Here is a 15,990-nt window from a genome sequence, read left to right on the forward strand (position 1 = left end):
TCGGCAAAGCCGATCCTACACTCTTTACTAAGACTATTGCAAAAGATTTGTTTGTATGCCAAATTTATGTTGATGATATCATATTTGGGTCTACTTGTGACGGAACCTCCCAAGTCATTAGGCCCACCTACAGTTGTCCTTGTCTAATGGACCTCAGACAACCCTGCAGGTGCCCCTGATCACTTGACAAGTTCGGTATTTGATTTCCTTACTTTTCCCATGAGCGTTTCACCCGTCACGCAGACATTACAATACATCGGAGGTACGAAAATGCGGAAGCAGTTACAATAATTTACTTTATTGAAAAGTCAGAAAGAGTAGTGTTTATTACAGACCAGAACAAAATATAAGAGTGCTGAGTATTATTATTACATCACTGGGAGGCAAAAACCCCTCCCGATAAACATCAAACAAAAGTTTTTCCTAACGGAGGATCCTTTCCTCTCGAAGCTTCACTCCTGGTTTTCTTCTTTGGGCACCACCTTTGAACAAAAGCAGCAAAAATTTGTCGCTTCCTCACTTAAAACAACATGGGACAAAGCCCTGAGTACGAAGTGTACTTTCACAAGTCTTACCCGTCAACACAAAAGACTCTCAAGGATATGCTGGCTTTTAAGGGAGTCAAGGTAAGGCTTATCAATAGTCGAAGATTCTGTTTGCAGAAATGCTTACTAATAGTGGGTCCTTAGAAATCCAGTTTTAATTGTCAGGTTAAGTAAAATTACCTGCATCTAGAGTTCTTTCTACCCTAGTTCAATCACTTGACCTATACTAGCCAATTTCTTAACAATCCTTCTTATTCACTGGAAAGCTACGTGTAGGGCAGTGACCAAGTCTTCATGTCCGTGAAGTTACGGTGATCCGAATCGATTATACTCAGCTGAGGATCTCCAATCACACGACATATGTAGCACTTAACCCTTGCATATGTCAACTTAAAACCGGGGTTCTTAAGACCAGATCAGGTTCATGCTAACCAAGAGCACAGATACACCACTGGCCAGCCTCTTGCCACGGAGGGTACATGCTACTCTCGCCATCTCTGCACTCCCATTGCGTGTTATCTTATTCTGGTATTAGTCTGCCCGAGGCAAAGCTTACCCATGATGAGGCATGTGACCAGTTAAAGGGTCCTCGATCAGCAAGCCTACATCGACAAGGTCCTTAATCGACTCAGACGGAGACACTACACCGAGACTCTCTTCTCGTGCAAGTCACCCGCCTGGTCTCAGCTTTATCATTTCAAACTGTCGGCGTTTCGGACCCGGGGGGGTCCCTGGACCGACGAGTGAGATTGTCGCTGCGTGTCCCTGCCTAGATGGTTTGGCGCGAGATGGAACACAAGAGGTGGGACAAGCCCTGTATTATCCTGCACCAGGGGTGCCGCTCGTAGTAGGGGTTACAAGAACGTCGCAAGAGGGAGAGAGATAGAGAGGGAGCCCGTTCGTCCACTCCTTCCCTGCGCGAACCCCCCTCCAGGATGGCCCTGGACCTCCCTTTTATAGATGTAAGGAGAGGGTCCAGATGTACAATGGGGGGTGTAGCTATACGCTAACGTGTCCGGCAGAGAAGTGCCTAAGCCTTGTGTACATGCCAACGTGGCTGTCGGCGGAGAGCTTGAGCCCTGTACACGTGATAGCGTGGCTGTCGGAGGAGCGCCTGAGTCCTGTAGGAGCACAACTGGTAGTGCGGCAAGGATCCTGCTGACGTCTCCTTGCTGCCGTAAGGGGCTGAGAGCCACCGGCGTCATGGTTGCACACGCGGCACCATCATTACCCGTCGCCGGGGTAAGCCAGATGGGGCGCCGGTCTTGTTCCTTATAGCCTGAGCTGGCTAGGGATAGGGTAATGATGTGTCCCCTATTGGCGCGGTCGGTCCGAGCCCAAGGTCGGGCGAGGCGGAGACTTCTTTTGAGGCCGAGGCCGGGGTCAGGTGAGGACGCGATTCCTCCCGAGGCCGAGGTCGAGGCCGAGTCCGGGGGTCGGGTGAGGCGGAGACCTCCTCCCGAGGCCGGAGCCTGAGGTCGGGCGAGGCGGAGCTTCCTGTTGCACCCGAGGCCGAACTCAGTGGTTTATCGTGACTTGTTGTCAGTCTTTGCCTGGGTGGTTGGCACGACAGTCGGAGCGGGGCGAGTGGCGTTGTTTTCCTGTCATATCAGACAGTAAAAGAGAGGGGCAAAGTGACTGCGGTCACTTCGGCCTTGCCGACTGAGGCACGTGTGTCAGGATACGGCGTCAGGCATCCCCTGCATTGAATGCGCCTGCGAAGCGGTCGGTTGGTGAGGCGGTCCGGCCAAGGTTGCTTCACAACGAAGCCTGCCCGAGCCGGGCTTTGGGAGAGCTGAGGGGGTGCCTGCTGCCTGATGTGGCCCTCGGGCGAGGCGTGAACTCGTCTGGGGGTACTGCTCCAGCCTGAGGCTGGGCTCGGTTGAGGTCGCGTCCCTTGGGTAGACGAAGCCTTGACTTGAACCGCGCCCGTCAGTTGGTCTGAGGGCGTTTACCAGCCGTGATTAGGAGCGTTGGGGGTACCCCTAATTATGGTACCCGACAGTAGCCCCCGAGCCTCGAAGGGAGTATTGGTACTCGCTTGGAGGCTTTTGCCGCATTTTTGTTGAGGGGACCGGCCTTTCTTAGTTTTGCTTTGTTCTGGTGGGTGCACGCGAGCGCACCTGCCGGGTGTAGCCCCCGAGGCCTCGGAGGAGTGGTTTGAATCCTCTGAGGTCTGAATGCTTTTCATGGTGGCTCGATCGGTCTGATCGTTACCTCATGCAGTCTGGTCGTAGCCCGGGTGCATGGTCAGGTTCCATGTTATCAAGCTGGGTCGTTGATGCTGTCAATAGTTTGGCCGTAGCCGGGTGCGAGAGCAGCCCCCGAGCCTCTGCATGGAGCGAGAGGACGATCAAGGACTTTCCCGACTTTTATCATACGCCCCTGCGTCGCCTTTCCGCAAGGAGGAGGGGGGAAAGCGCTATGTTGCCCTCGGAGGGCGCCGAACATGGTGTTTCCAGTGAGCTGCTAATGGGTGATCCGAGTGGACGCCCATGCCTTGTTCGTTAGGGGTCGGCTGGTGGCCCAGAGGCATGCTCCAAAAGTACCTACGGGTGATTCGCCGGACCCAGACCCCTTCGATAGGGTCCGAGGGCTCGATGCCTCCCTCCGGTGGGATTCCGTTACAAATCGTTCCCGCCGGTCTCGGAAATGTCATAGGGTACCTCGGGAGCGTAGCCCGAGCCTGGGCCATGTGTTGGACGTACCCAGAGTCATCCCTCACTCAGCATGCTCTAGGGCGACTATCGAACCCTTCCGAGGGGCCAGCCTTCGAACCCCTGATCAGTAGTGGGCGCGGAGCCCGAGCGCTCTGGGGCGGCTGTCGAACCCTTCCGAGGGGCCATCCTTCAAACCCCTGATCAGTAATGGGCTTGAAGCCTGAGTGCTCTGGGGCGGCTGTCGAAACCCTTCCGAGGGGCCAGCCTTCGAACCCCTGATCAGTAAGAGGGCTCGGGGCCTGCTTCCTTCGCCGAGAAGGATCCTTTCCGAAACATCCCCTTTCCCAGTCCCTGTAGTGAGAGAGAGAGAGAGGAGGAGGGGAAGGATATGTATTTAAATAAGGTGGCGCACCTTTTCTGACGCGGTCATCATGGCGGAGGTGAAACGACGCCCGCCTCGCCTGCCAGAGGTGTCGCCTGCTTCACCGAGGAGTTAATGCGACGGGACGGGCGATTCGAGTTGTAACACCCCTGGTGTTACTATAACTAAAACTTGAGCATGACATCATAGCATTGGCATTGCATATGTTTGATACACCTAGAGTGCATTCACTAGGCAAAAATTTCAAACAAGTTGTATTGTTTTAAAGTTTTACAAATTAGGACCCTGGTTAAAGAACTTAACCCTAACTAGTGGTTAAAGGGGTAAAACTTAACCTAAGTTGAGAAAAACTTTAGGGTTTGTGAGAAAAGTCATAAAATATCCCCAAACACTAAGTTGAATCACATTTATACCCCTGGGATGCCAGAAACCCTAATTGGAACCCTGGAAAAACCCTAAACCAAACCCTAGGGGCTTCTGTGCAAAATTAGCCCACTTTTGGGCTAAAGTGCAAAAACCAAGCCAAATAGGTTTCTTAAGTCCCTTGGTTCACAAAAATGTGTACTTGAAAGCAAAACCCAAGGTTTTGGACCTAAATGCAAAATGGACCTCATTTGAGTTTTGCTCTAAGTCTGAAAATCAGTGAATGGGCTCAACTTTGGGGCTTTGTAACTTACAAAGTATAGGGTTTTTACCCTAGGTCACCACATCAAAGTTGAAGACCCATTATAGGAGAACAACTTTGCTTAAGGTTGTGAGCTTAGTTGTTAAGAAGAATTTAGAGAAAACCAAGCCTAAAGTTGGGTTGTCAGGCTGTTATGTCTGAATTTTCAGACTAGCAGTGAACTGACCTCGACTTCAAGCTAGGTTTTGAGCATAATCCAGCGCTCAAATATGTTCAAGTCCTATAGTCGAATTGTAGATGGTATATTGCTCTACAATTTTGTTTAAGAAAGGCAATCGAGTTGCTGCACAAAATTGGAAGTTATGGGCTCTGGAAACTGGACTCTCAGTCACTCTGAACCGGTATTCCCATGGTACAGTGACCGCTTAACTGAAGAAGATCGGGTTCGTCCTCACCGCCGGTAGACGCCGCCGTTGATCGCGACTCGTCACGATTCGTGCTCGGTGGTCTTTGGATAAGCACTGCCGATATGTGTCCTCAACGGCGGTGAGCTGGAAGTCACCCCGCTCGGCCACGGCACGTTCTTCCCCCCCTGGCTCACCGCCCGCGGTAAGTACTCGCCGTCGACCGCCGCCTCTCGGCCGGGTGCCGCGTGGCTCTACACTTTCACCGTGTCGCCATGACCTTCTCTGAACCCTCCGTAGCTCACCGGAGTTACTGCCACGCTATGGGACACGTACTCCGTGCGCCAAGCTTCTTCCTCCCATCCGGCCGCCAGCGCAATTTGCTCAAATTGATCGCCGTCGCCCCTGAACTCTATAAATTGAAGCCACCACACGCTCCGTATGGTAGTCAAGTACCTCGACGTCCAGTATTGCTCCCAGTGGTTCACCGACGAGCTCTAATTCCAAGTTTCCCCCAATTCCATCCGTCGCACCGTGAAAACTAGCCCTCCCGTGGCCAGCTCGTTCTGGTGAGTCGCCATCCAATTCGTATACTGTTTTCGTGCCTCTGCATGCTTGTGATGCTCTCGGTGGCGTCCGTTTGCTCAGTCCGGCCATGGTTGTACGGGAACGTGAGCTCGACGCCCCGGTTTCCGCCTTGAGCGTGGGCAGAGCAATTTCTTGGAGCACCGTTCGAAATTGAGGGCCGTTCTTAGGTCGCCTTAGGTCCGTAGAGACTCTCCGACCGTTAGCTTGAGTAGTCCTCGCCAGCCATGTCCAGTACGGGTCACGCCGGGAAGAATCCAGGGCGCGGCGTGGTCAGGGGCTATCGCGGGGAAGAAACAGAAGCTTGAGGGCGTTTCTGCAAATCGTCACTGACTGCGTACAATAGTAAAAGGACCTTTTTCGGATTAGCTAGAAGCGCGAGGCCCTTTCTGCAAAATCGCCTGGGCGCGGGCGCGCGCGCGCGGGCGCGAGCGCGCTGTTCCCCCTGGACCTGGGCTTGTTGGGCCAGAATCGGCCCAGTACTGTTTTATCGTTTTCCTTTTTTCTTTTCAGCAGAACTTTGAAAAACTGTAGAAAATAGTAGAAAAATCCTAAAATTATGAGACCAATTTTCCTAGGCTTGTTATTTTCCATAGTATTTAATAAAAATAGTTTTATGATTTTTAGTTTGAACAGGGAATTTTAGGGTATTTAAAATAGCCTAAACTATTGATTCTGGATTTTTAGAGAATAAATAATAAGCCCAAAATTTCCCAAACTTTTTATGTGAGCTTATCACATTATTTAGAAGCCATGGGTAGAGTTTGGTTTGATTTGGACCTTGTTTGATCACTAAACCCAAAACCACCCCCTCCCCTGCTCCATGAACTCCTTTACCGACTCCGGAAACCCTAAGTTCCCGGAACTCCGTGAAGGCAAGTTGTATTCAAGACATAACTAATAAGTTTATGTTATCTTTGCATCCTCATGAGCATCCCATGGCATCCATTCTTATACATATGTATGGTTATGATTAGAACGAGAGGAAGAGGTAGAAGTAACTGAAGAGGAGACACCACCACCACCACCTTCGGAGTCTCAGGCTGGGAATCATTTCTACTTTGACATCTGTGGATCTGAGCCTGATTCACCAGTAAACGAAGGCAAGCCCCGGTGCATGCAACCCCTTTCCTTGTGTTTTTAAAATACTTTTCGCACACTTTAAGTCTAGTGAAATGTGCATTAGGTTCATAGGAGTTGCTTGGAACCCTTTGATGCATTGCTTTTCCTTGATATCCATACCTTTATAGATACTTCGGTGAAGTATCAAAATATGATTTACAAAAATGCTTAGACTTGCTTAGATCTTGTGGATAGAAGTTGTCCTCAATTTAACCATGGAGAGGATGGCTTCTACCTGCGAGAATATTTTCGTTTAGAGCAATAGTGGGATCTTACTGCAAAGTTCCCCGTGATGCTCTTTCATCCTAAGGAACAGACACATTCCTAAGGGTGGAAATACTTAAATTGAAACTTGGGGTAGGAACAGGTGATGTTCTACCCAGGTTGGTTAAGGATTAACGCGTATGTAGGCGTGCTGACCGAGGACCCTTTAACTGGTCACATGCCTCGTCATGGGTAAGCCTTGCCTCGGGCGGACTAAGGCCGGAATAAGACAACACGAGATGGGCGTGGAGCGGTGGCGAGAGTAGCGTGTACCCTCCGTGGCAAGAGGCTGGACGGTGGTGTATCTGTGCTCTCGGTCTGCGTGAACCTGATCCGGTCTTAAGAACCCCGGTGGCGGGTTGACATATGCAAGGGTTAAGTGCTACATATGTCGTGTGATTGGAGATCCTCAGCTGAGTATAATCGATTCGGATCGCCGTACCTTCGCGGTTATGAAGACTTGGTCACTTTTCTACAACCTAGAGTCAGGATGTGAACACTATGGATAAAAATGATGTTGTATTGATGAGATGTTGAAATTAGACTAGATGCAAATAGAGTCTATTAATACTTAATATGGCGTTAAAGGATTGAAAGTAAGGACTCACTTTAGTAAGCTACTTCTGCAAAAATATAAGTTGATTTTTGCTAAAGCCTCTCCTTGACTCCTATTTATCCAGCATACCCTTGAGAGTCTTTTCCTTAGTCGGGTAAGACTTGCTGAGTATTCCATACTCAGGGTTTATCCCTTTGTTGTTTTTAGGTGAGGAAGCGACAAACTTTTGTTGCTTCTGCTCCAAGGTGGTTTCAAAAGAAGAAAATCAAGACTGAAGTGCGGGAGGACTCGGTCCTCCACTTAAGATCTTTTGTTTTTAGCTTCTCGGGAGGAGTTTTTGCCTCCCTGGTTTGTATAATATTACTCTATGCACTCACTTTTAGTCTGGTCTGTAATAAAAATAACTCAAGCTTGCTTTCAAAATAAAATGTAAGTTTATGTAATTCGCTTCCGCATTTCTTCATCTCCGATGTTCTGTAATGTCTACAAGATGGGTGAGACGTTCCTGGTAAGGTGAGGAAAGATACCGAACTTGTCAAGTAGTTCAGGGGCACCTACAGGGTTGTCTGATGTCTGTGAGACAAGGACAACTGTAGGTGGGCCTAATTACTTGGGAGGTTCCGTCACAGCTGGTATCGGAGCGTAGCCCTTCTTGGCAGATATTATGAGGCATCTTCAAAAGAATTTTCAAAAGTCTTACCTAGAAATTCTTTTCTCTTCTTACCTAAGTACTCTGAAGAAGTCTATCTTAAAGACCAGATAGGAAGAGTGCAACATATAGAAGGTTGAATCAACTAAGGTTGATTCTGTAATTATACATGCATCATGCTAAGAATCATACTAATAACATTTTCCCCCTTAGAAAAGATGCCGCCACGTACGAGGCTAACGGCACGAAAGTCAACGGGACCAATTGGGGTACCTCGGCATCAATTGGCTCCCCGACATGAAAGTAGCAGCAGTGGAAGTAACGACCCCATCGCAGACCTTGAAGCTCGTGTGAGTCGACTTCAGGCAGCACTGCAACAAAGGACTGATGCTTGGGTCGCTGACGGTGATAGAATCAACGAACTGAGAAGGGACATCCGACATCTGCAGGATCAACTCGCTGATCGAGACTTAGCTCTTGACTGGGTCGTCCAGTCTCGTTTGCTAATGTGTGCTAAGGAAGCAAGGGCTCAGGCCCGAGTTAAAGAACTTAGCTCGACTGTTGATGACCTGCAGGTTTACTGCAACACGTTGCACGAGGAAGTCCATATATTATACTCACAACTACACCCAAGTGAGCCTGCACCACCTGCTGAGGCAGAAGCTGGACCATCTCACATTGAGGGACGTGCGCTGGGTGGGGAGTTAGACCTGTTTGAGCCTCCTCCTTCCTTGAGGTTGGTTGACGTCTGGACTCCCACACCTGACGATGAGGCCGCCAAGACTGATGGCAGGCAGGAATAAGGGTGTAATAGAAGTAGAGTAGTGTATTGTAGGGTATTGTAGGGTGTATTGTTGTATAATGGGTATTGTATCCTGTTATGTAATATCGAGTCTGTATCATTACTTTTTATAGTAATGTAAAATGGAAGGCTTTCTCTGGCACATTATGTTTACTTCAAATGTTTTTGCCTCAGATGCCGACCAGGACTCGTGCACAGGATGCAGCCGGAACATCCGGGGGTCGGGACGTTACCCCGAATCCGCCTCCCGTTCCACCCACGCTTGCCGAGGCAATTGCTGCCTTGGTGAACGCCACAGCCGACAACACCCGCTTCCTCAGGGAGATGGCGGGTCAGCAACAGCTTCAACAACAAGCAGGAAGAGGATTCCAACAAGGTCCCCGTGAGACCACTTATCTGGATTTCTCTGAGACTCGTCCGCCTCTCTTCATCAAAGCAGAAGACCCGCTCGAGGCCGACGAATGGATACGGGTCATAGAGCAGAAGTTTGGCCTTCTACACTGTTCGGAAGTACAGAAGCCACTGTTTGCAGCACAGCAACTCCGAGGACCTGCCAGTACTTGGTGGGGGAACTTTGTGGCCATCCAGCCGGACAACCATCAAATTACATGGAACGAGTTCAAGGCAGCTTTCCGCGAGCATTACATTCCTGAGGGCGTGCTGCACATGAAACAAGAAGAGTTCATGAAACTGAAGCAAGGATGAGATACTGTTAATCAGTATCTCAACAAGTTCAATCACCTGTCACAGTACGCAATTGATCAGGTGAATACGGATTTGAAAAAGAAGAATTGTTTTATGAGAGGACTGAACGACCGGATGCAGCGAAAAATGGCTGCATGTATTGATCTTACTTATGGAAAGGCTGTCAGCACAGCCTTATCTGTGGAGGCCAAATATGCAAATTCTGGAAAGACTAAGGGATTCGGTGGTGAGCGGCCTAATCAGGGCCAGGCGAAGAAACCACGGTTTGTGATTCGACCCTCAAACCAAAATCGCCCTTTTTCTCGTCCACCTTCATTTCCCTTCAAGCAGCCTATTATTATCCGCCCCAACAATGCCCCCACTACCCCAAAACAGCCGGGTGCCCCAGGCACTCGATTTCCTGCCTTGCCTAGTTCTTCAACTGGGTGCTTTAATTGCGGCAAGTCGGGACACTTCATCAAAGACTGCCCATATCCTAGGCAAAATCAATCTAATGCTTCGCAAGGATCTGGGAAATCAGTTCAGTCAAAAGGAAATGCTATGGGGAAGAATATGAAGAAAACGGGGCGTGTGTATTACACGCAAGTGGCTACTACACCGGAAGGAGAGCCGGTGATGATGGGTACGTTCCCTGTGGCCAGTTACCCAGCAATTATTCTTTTTGATTCTGGTGCTTCACATACATTTATTAGCAAGAAGTTTGTGGAACAACATCATATTGCATACCATGAATCAAAGGAGGGATTTAAAATTCATTCACCTGGGGGACATATTTATACTAAAGAAGTGGCCTATGGAGTGCCAGTAACAATGGCCGGACGGAACTTTCCTGCTAATATGATCGTTCTGAAAGGCCAGGATATAGATGTAATCTTGGGTATGAATTGGTTAACTCAACACAAGGCAATTCTCAACACTGAATTCAGAACCGTCAGGTTGAGTTATAACCAAGAAGAGATTCTCTTGACTCTCTCCGCAACCAATCCGGCCAAAACTTCTGGTAGAGTCTATGAAGCCATTGTACCGGAGATCAAGAACATTCCGGTAGTATGTGAGTTTCCAGATGTATTTCCGGAAGATTTGCCTGGACTGCCCCCTGAAAGAGATGTAGAATTCGTAATTGAGCTAAAGCCCGGTACGGCTCCTATCTCCCGAAGATCGTACCGCATGCCCCCTAATGAATTGGCGGAACTGAAGACTCAATTGCAAGATCTACTGAATAAAGGATTCATCCGGCCAAGCTCGTCCCCTTGGGGTTGTCCCGCCATTTTTGTTAAGAAGAAAGATCAAACCTTGAGAATGTGCATGGATTATCGACCCCTAAATGAGGTCACTATCAAGAATAAGTACCCCCTCCCCAGGATCGACATTTTATTTGATCAACTGACTGGGGTGAGGGTATTTTCCAAAATTGATCTCAGGTCGGGCTATCATCAAATCCGTATTCGGCCCGAGGATATACCGAAGACCGCGTTTACTACGCGGTATGGATTATTCGAATACTTGGTAATGTCTTTTGGGCTCACAAATGCTCCTGCCCATTTCACCTATTTGATGAACTCGGTATTCATGCCCGAGTTGGACAAATTCGTGGTAGTCTTCATCGATGATATCTTGATATATTCTAAGAATGAAGAGGACCATGCTCAGCATTTACGGATTGTATTGACGCGCCTAAGGGAACATCAACTATATGCCAAGTTCAGCAAGTGCGCGTTCTAGCTGGAAGAAATTCAATTTTTGGGGCACGTGTTATCAGCTAAAGGAATTGCGGTAGATTCTAGCAAAGTCAAAGATATTCTGGAGTGGAAACCCCCAACGACTGTTCACCAAGTCCGGAGTTTTCTTGGACTAGCTGGGTACTATCGCAGATTCATACCAAATTTTTCGAAGCTTGTGAAGCCAATCACAAGTTTGTTGAAGAATGACACTAAGTTCAATTGGTCTTCTAAGTGTAATGAAGCCTTTGAGCAACTGAAGACACTATTGACCACTGCTCCGGTATTGGCTCAACCGGACATCACTAAACCTTTTGACGTATATTGTGATGCATCTGGCAGTGGGCTCGGCTGTGTACTGATGCAAGAGGGCCGAGTGATTGCGTATGCTTCAAGGCAGTTGCGCCGGCATGAGGAGCACTATCCAACTCATGATCTGGAGTTAGCTGCTGTGGTTCATGCCCTAAAGATTTGGCGTCACTATCTGCTGGGAAATATCTGTCACATATATACAGATCATAAAAGTTTGAAGTACATCTTCACCCAGTCAGAGTTAAATATGAGGCAAAGACGATGGCTTGAGCTCATTAAAGACTATGAGCTAGAGATCCATTATCACCCAGGCAAGGCCAATGTGGTGGCAGATGCATTGAGTCGTAAGACTTCCTGCCACTGTCTTATGGCAAAGACCTTCGAGAACACTTTGTGTCAAGAAATGGAAAAGCTAAACCTGGGGATCATTCAACAAGGGACTCTAAATCAGTTAAAGCTTGAGTCAATCATTTTGCAAAGGATAATTGATGCTCAAAGGGATAATCTGGGTATGAAGCACATTCGAGAAAGGATAAAGGCTGGAGTAGCCAAGTGTTTCAAAGAAGACGATCAAGGTGTGATATGGTTTAAAAACCGCATAGTTGTGCCAAAGAACGAAGAGCTCCGCCAGCAAATTCTGGATGAAGCACATCTTAGTCGCTATTCTATTCATCCCGGAAGCACTAAGATGTATCAAGACCTAAAACAACATTACTGGTGGACTAAGATGAAGATTGAAATTGCACGCTATGTGGCTAAGTGTGACACTTGCAGACGTGTCAAGGCCATACACATGAAAACTGCTGGTCCATTACAATCTTTGCCAATCCCAACATGGAAATGGGAAGACATCAGCATGGACTTCATTGTGGGATTACCCAGGACGGCCAAAGGGTATGATTCTATTTGGGTTATAGTTGATCGACTCACGAAGATTGCCCACTTCTTACCTGTTAAAGTCACATATACAATAGCCACTTATGCAGCATTATACATTGCCCGTATTCTCAGTTTGCATGGTGTTCCAAAGACCATTGTGTCGGATCGTGGACCTCAATTTGTAGCCAAGTTCTGGGAAGCACTTCACAACTCCTTGGGTACTAAATTACTCCACAGTTCGGCTTATCATCCTCAAACCAGTGGACAGACTGAGAGGGTGAACCAAATACTTGAAGATATGCTGCGGGCATGTGTCCTGGACTTCTCACCAAAATGGGATGAATGTTTGCCCCTAGCGGAGTTTTCATACAATAACAGTTACCAAGAAAGTATCAAGATGGCACCCTTTGAAGCTTTATATGGACGTCGGTGTCGAACTCCGTTAAATTGGTCTGAACCTGGAGAAAGATACTTCTTTAGACCTGATATGGTGAAAGAGGTTGAAGAAAAGGTTCAGAGAATTATCCATAATATGAAGAAAGCTCAAGCACGGCAAAAGAGTTATGCAGACAAACGGCGAATGCCCTTATATTTTCTTGAAGGAGACTATGTCTACTTGAAGGTCTCACCAATGAAGGGCGTATCGCGTTTCGGAGTTAAAGGAAAACTTGCATCACGATATATTGGTCCTTTTCTTATTTTGGAAAGATATGGGCCAGTGGCGTATCGACTCCAGCTCCCCGAAACATTGTCTGCTGTGCATAATGTGTTCCACGTGTCACAACTGAAGAAGTGTCTTCGGGTTCCTGATCGAACCGTTGAAGTGACTGATGTTGTCCTGGAACCAGATTTAACATACTCGGAACATCCTATTCGAGTTCTGGATCAAAAGGACAGGGTCACCCGAAGAAAGACTCTCAAGTTCTACAAGATACAGTGGAACCAGCATTTGGAAGATGAGGCTACATGGGAAACCCAAGACTTCTTAGATAAGAATTTCCCAGGCTTTCTAGCCTCATGTAAACTGTAAAGCCTGTATAGTTGTTGTAATAAAGAAGTAACCCCCACATCACCCCTGTCTTGTACCAAAAATAAGGAAATAAAAATGTGATGCGTTTCCTTTACCATTACTTACCCTAGGATTTTTAATCTCGGGACGAGATTCTTTTATGGGGGGAAGGATGTAACACCCCTGGTGTTACTATAACTAAAACTTGAGCATGACATCATAGCATTGGCATTGCATATGTTTGATACACCTAGAGTGCATTCACTAGGCAAAAATTTCAAACAAGTTGTATTGTTTTAAAGTTTTACAAATTAGGACCCTGGTTAAAGAACTTAACCCTAACTAGTGGTTAAAGGGGTAAAACTTAACCTAAGTTGAGAAAAACTTTAGGGTTTGTGAGAAAAGTCATAAAATATCCCCAAACACTAAGTTGAATCACATTTATACCCCTGGGATGCCAGAAACCCTAATTGGAACCCTGGAAAAACCCTAAACCAAACCCTAGGGGCTTCTGTGCAAAATTAGCCCACTTTTGGGCTAAAGTGCAAAAACCAAGCCAAATAGGTTTCTTAAGTCCCTTGGTTCACAAAAATGTGTACTTGAAAGCAAAACCCAAGGTTTTGGACCTAAATGCAAAATGGACCTCATTTGAGTTTTGCTCTAAGTCTGAAAATCAGTGAATGGGCTCAACTTTGGGGCTTTGTAACTTACAAAGTATAGGGTTTTTACCCTAGGTCACCACATCAAAGTTGAAGACCCATTATAGGAGAACAACTTTGCTTAAGGTTGTGAGCTTAGTTGTTAAGAAGAATTTAGAGAAAACCAAGCCTAAAGTTGGGTTGTCAGGCTGTTATGTCTGAATTTTCAGACTAGCAGTGAACTGACCTCGACTTCAAGCTAGGTTTTGAGCATAATCCAGTGCTCAAATATGTTCAAGTCCTATAGTCGAATTGTAGATGGTATATTGCTCTACAATTTTGTTTAAGAAAGGCAATCGAGTTGCTGCACAAAATTGGAAGTTATGGGCTCTGGAAACTGGACTCTCAGTCACTCTGAACCGGTATTCCCATGGTACAGTGACCGCTTAACTGAAGAAGATCGGGTTCGTCCTCACCGCCGGTAGCCGCCGCCGTTGATCGCGACTCGTCACGATTCGTGCTCGGTGGTCTTTGGATAAGCACTGCCGATACGTGTCCTCAACGGCGGTGAGCTGGAAGTCACCCCGCTCGGCCACGGCACGTTCTTCCCCCCCTGGCTCACCGCCCGCGGTAAGTACTCGCCGTCGACCGCCGCCTCTCGGCCGGGTGCCGCGTGGCTCTACACTTTCACCGTGTCGCCATGACCTTCTCTGAACCCTCCGTAGCTCACCGGAGTTACTGCCACGCTATGGGACACGTACTCCGTGCGCCAAGCTTCTTCCTCCCATCCGGCCGCCAGCGCAATTTGCTCAAATTGATCGCCGCCGCCCCTGAACTCTATAAATTGAAGCCACCACACGCTCCGTATGGTAGTCAAGTACCTCGACGTCCAGTATTGCTCCCAGTGGTTCACCGACGAGCTCTAATTCCAAGTTTCCCCCAATTCCATCCGCCGCACCGTGAAAACTAGCCCTCCCGTGGCCAGCTCGTTCTGGTGAGTCGCCATCCAATTCGTATACTGTTTTCGTGCCTCTGCATGCTTGTGATGCTCTCGGTGGCGTCCGTTTGCTCAGTCCGGCCATGGTTGTACGGGAACGTGAGCTCGACGCCCCTGTTTCCGCCCTGAGCGTGGGCAGAGCAATTTCTTGGAGCACCGTTCGAAATTGAGGGCCGTTCTTAGGTCGCCTTAGGTCCGTAGAGACTCTCCGACCGTTAGCTTGAGTAGTCCTCGCCGGCCATGTCCAGTACGGGTCACGCCGGGAAGAATCCAGGGCGCGGCGTGGTCAGGGGCTATCGCGGGGAAGAAACAGAAGCTTGAGGGCGTTTCTGCAAATCGTCAGTGACTGCGTACAATAGTAAAAGGACCTTTTTCGGATTAGCTAGAAGCGCGAGGCCCTTTCTGCAAAATCGCCTGGGCGCGGGCGCGCGCGCGCGGGCGCGAGCGCGCTGTTCTCCCTGGACCTGGGCTTGTTGGGCCAGAATCGGCCCAGTACTGTTTTATCGTTTTCCTTTTTTCTTTTCAGCAGAACTTTGAAAAACTGTAGAAAATAGTAGAAAAATCCTAAAATTATGAGACCAATTTTCCTAGGCTTGTTATTTTCCATAGTATTTAATAAAAATAGTTTTATGATTTTTAGTTTGAACAGGGAATTTTAGGGTATTTAAAATAGCCTAAACTATTGATTCTGGATTTTTAGAGAATAAATAATAAGCCCAAAATTTCCCAAACTTTTTATGTGAGCTTATCACATTATTTAGAAGCCATGGGTAGAGTTTGGTTTGATTTGGACCTTGTTTGATCACTAAACCCAAAACCACCCCCTCCCCTGCTCCATGAACTCCTTTACCGACTCCGGAAACCCTAAGTTCCTGGAACTCCGTGAAGGCAAGTTGTATTCAAGACATAACTAATAAGTTTATGTTATCTTTGCATCCTCATGAGCATCCCATGGCATCCATTCTTATACATATGTATGGTTATGATTAGAACGAGAGGAAGAGGTAGAAGTAACTGAAGAGGAGACACCACCACCACCACCTTCGGAGTCTAAGGCTGGGAATCATTTCTACTTTGACATCTGTGGATCTGAGCCTAATTCACCAGTAAACGAAGGCAAGCCCCGGTGCATGCAACC

The sequence above is a fragment of the Zea mays genome, chromosome 1 (genome assembly GCF_902167145.1).
Source record: "Zea mays cultivar B73 chromosome 1, Zm-B73-REFERENCE-NAM-5.0, whole genome shotgun sequence".
Taxonomy (NCBI): domain Eukaryota; kingdom Viridiplantae; phylum Streptophyta; class Magnoliopsida; order Poales; family Poaceae; genus Zea; species Zea mays.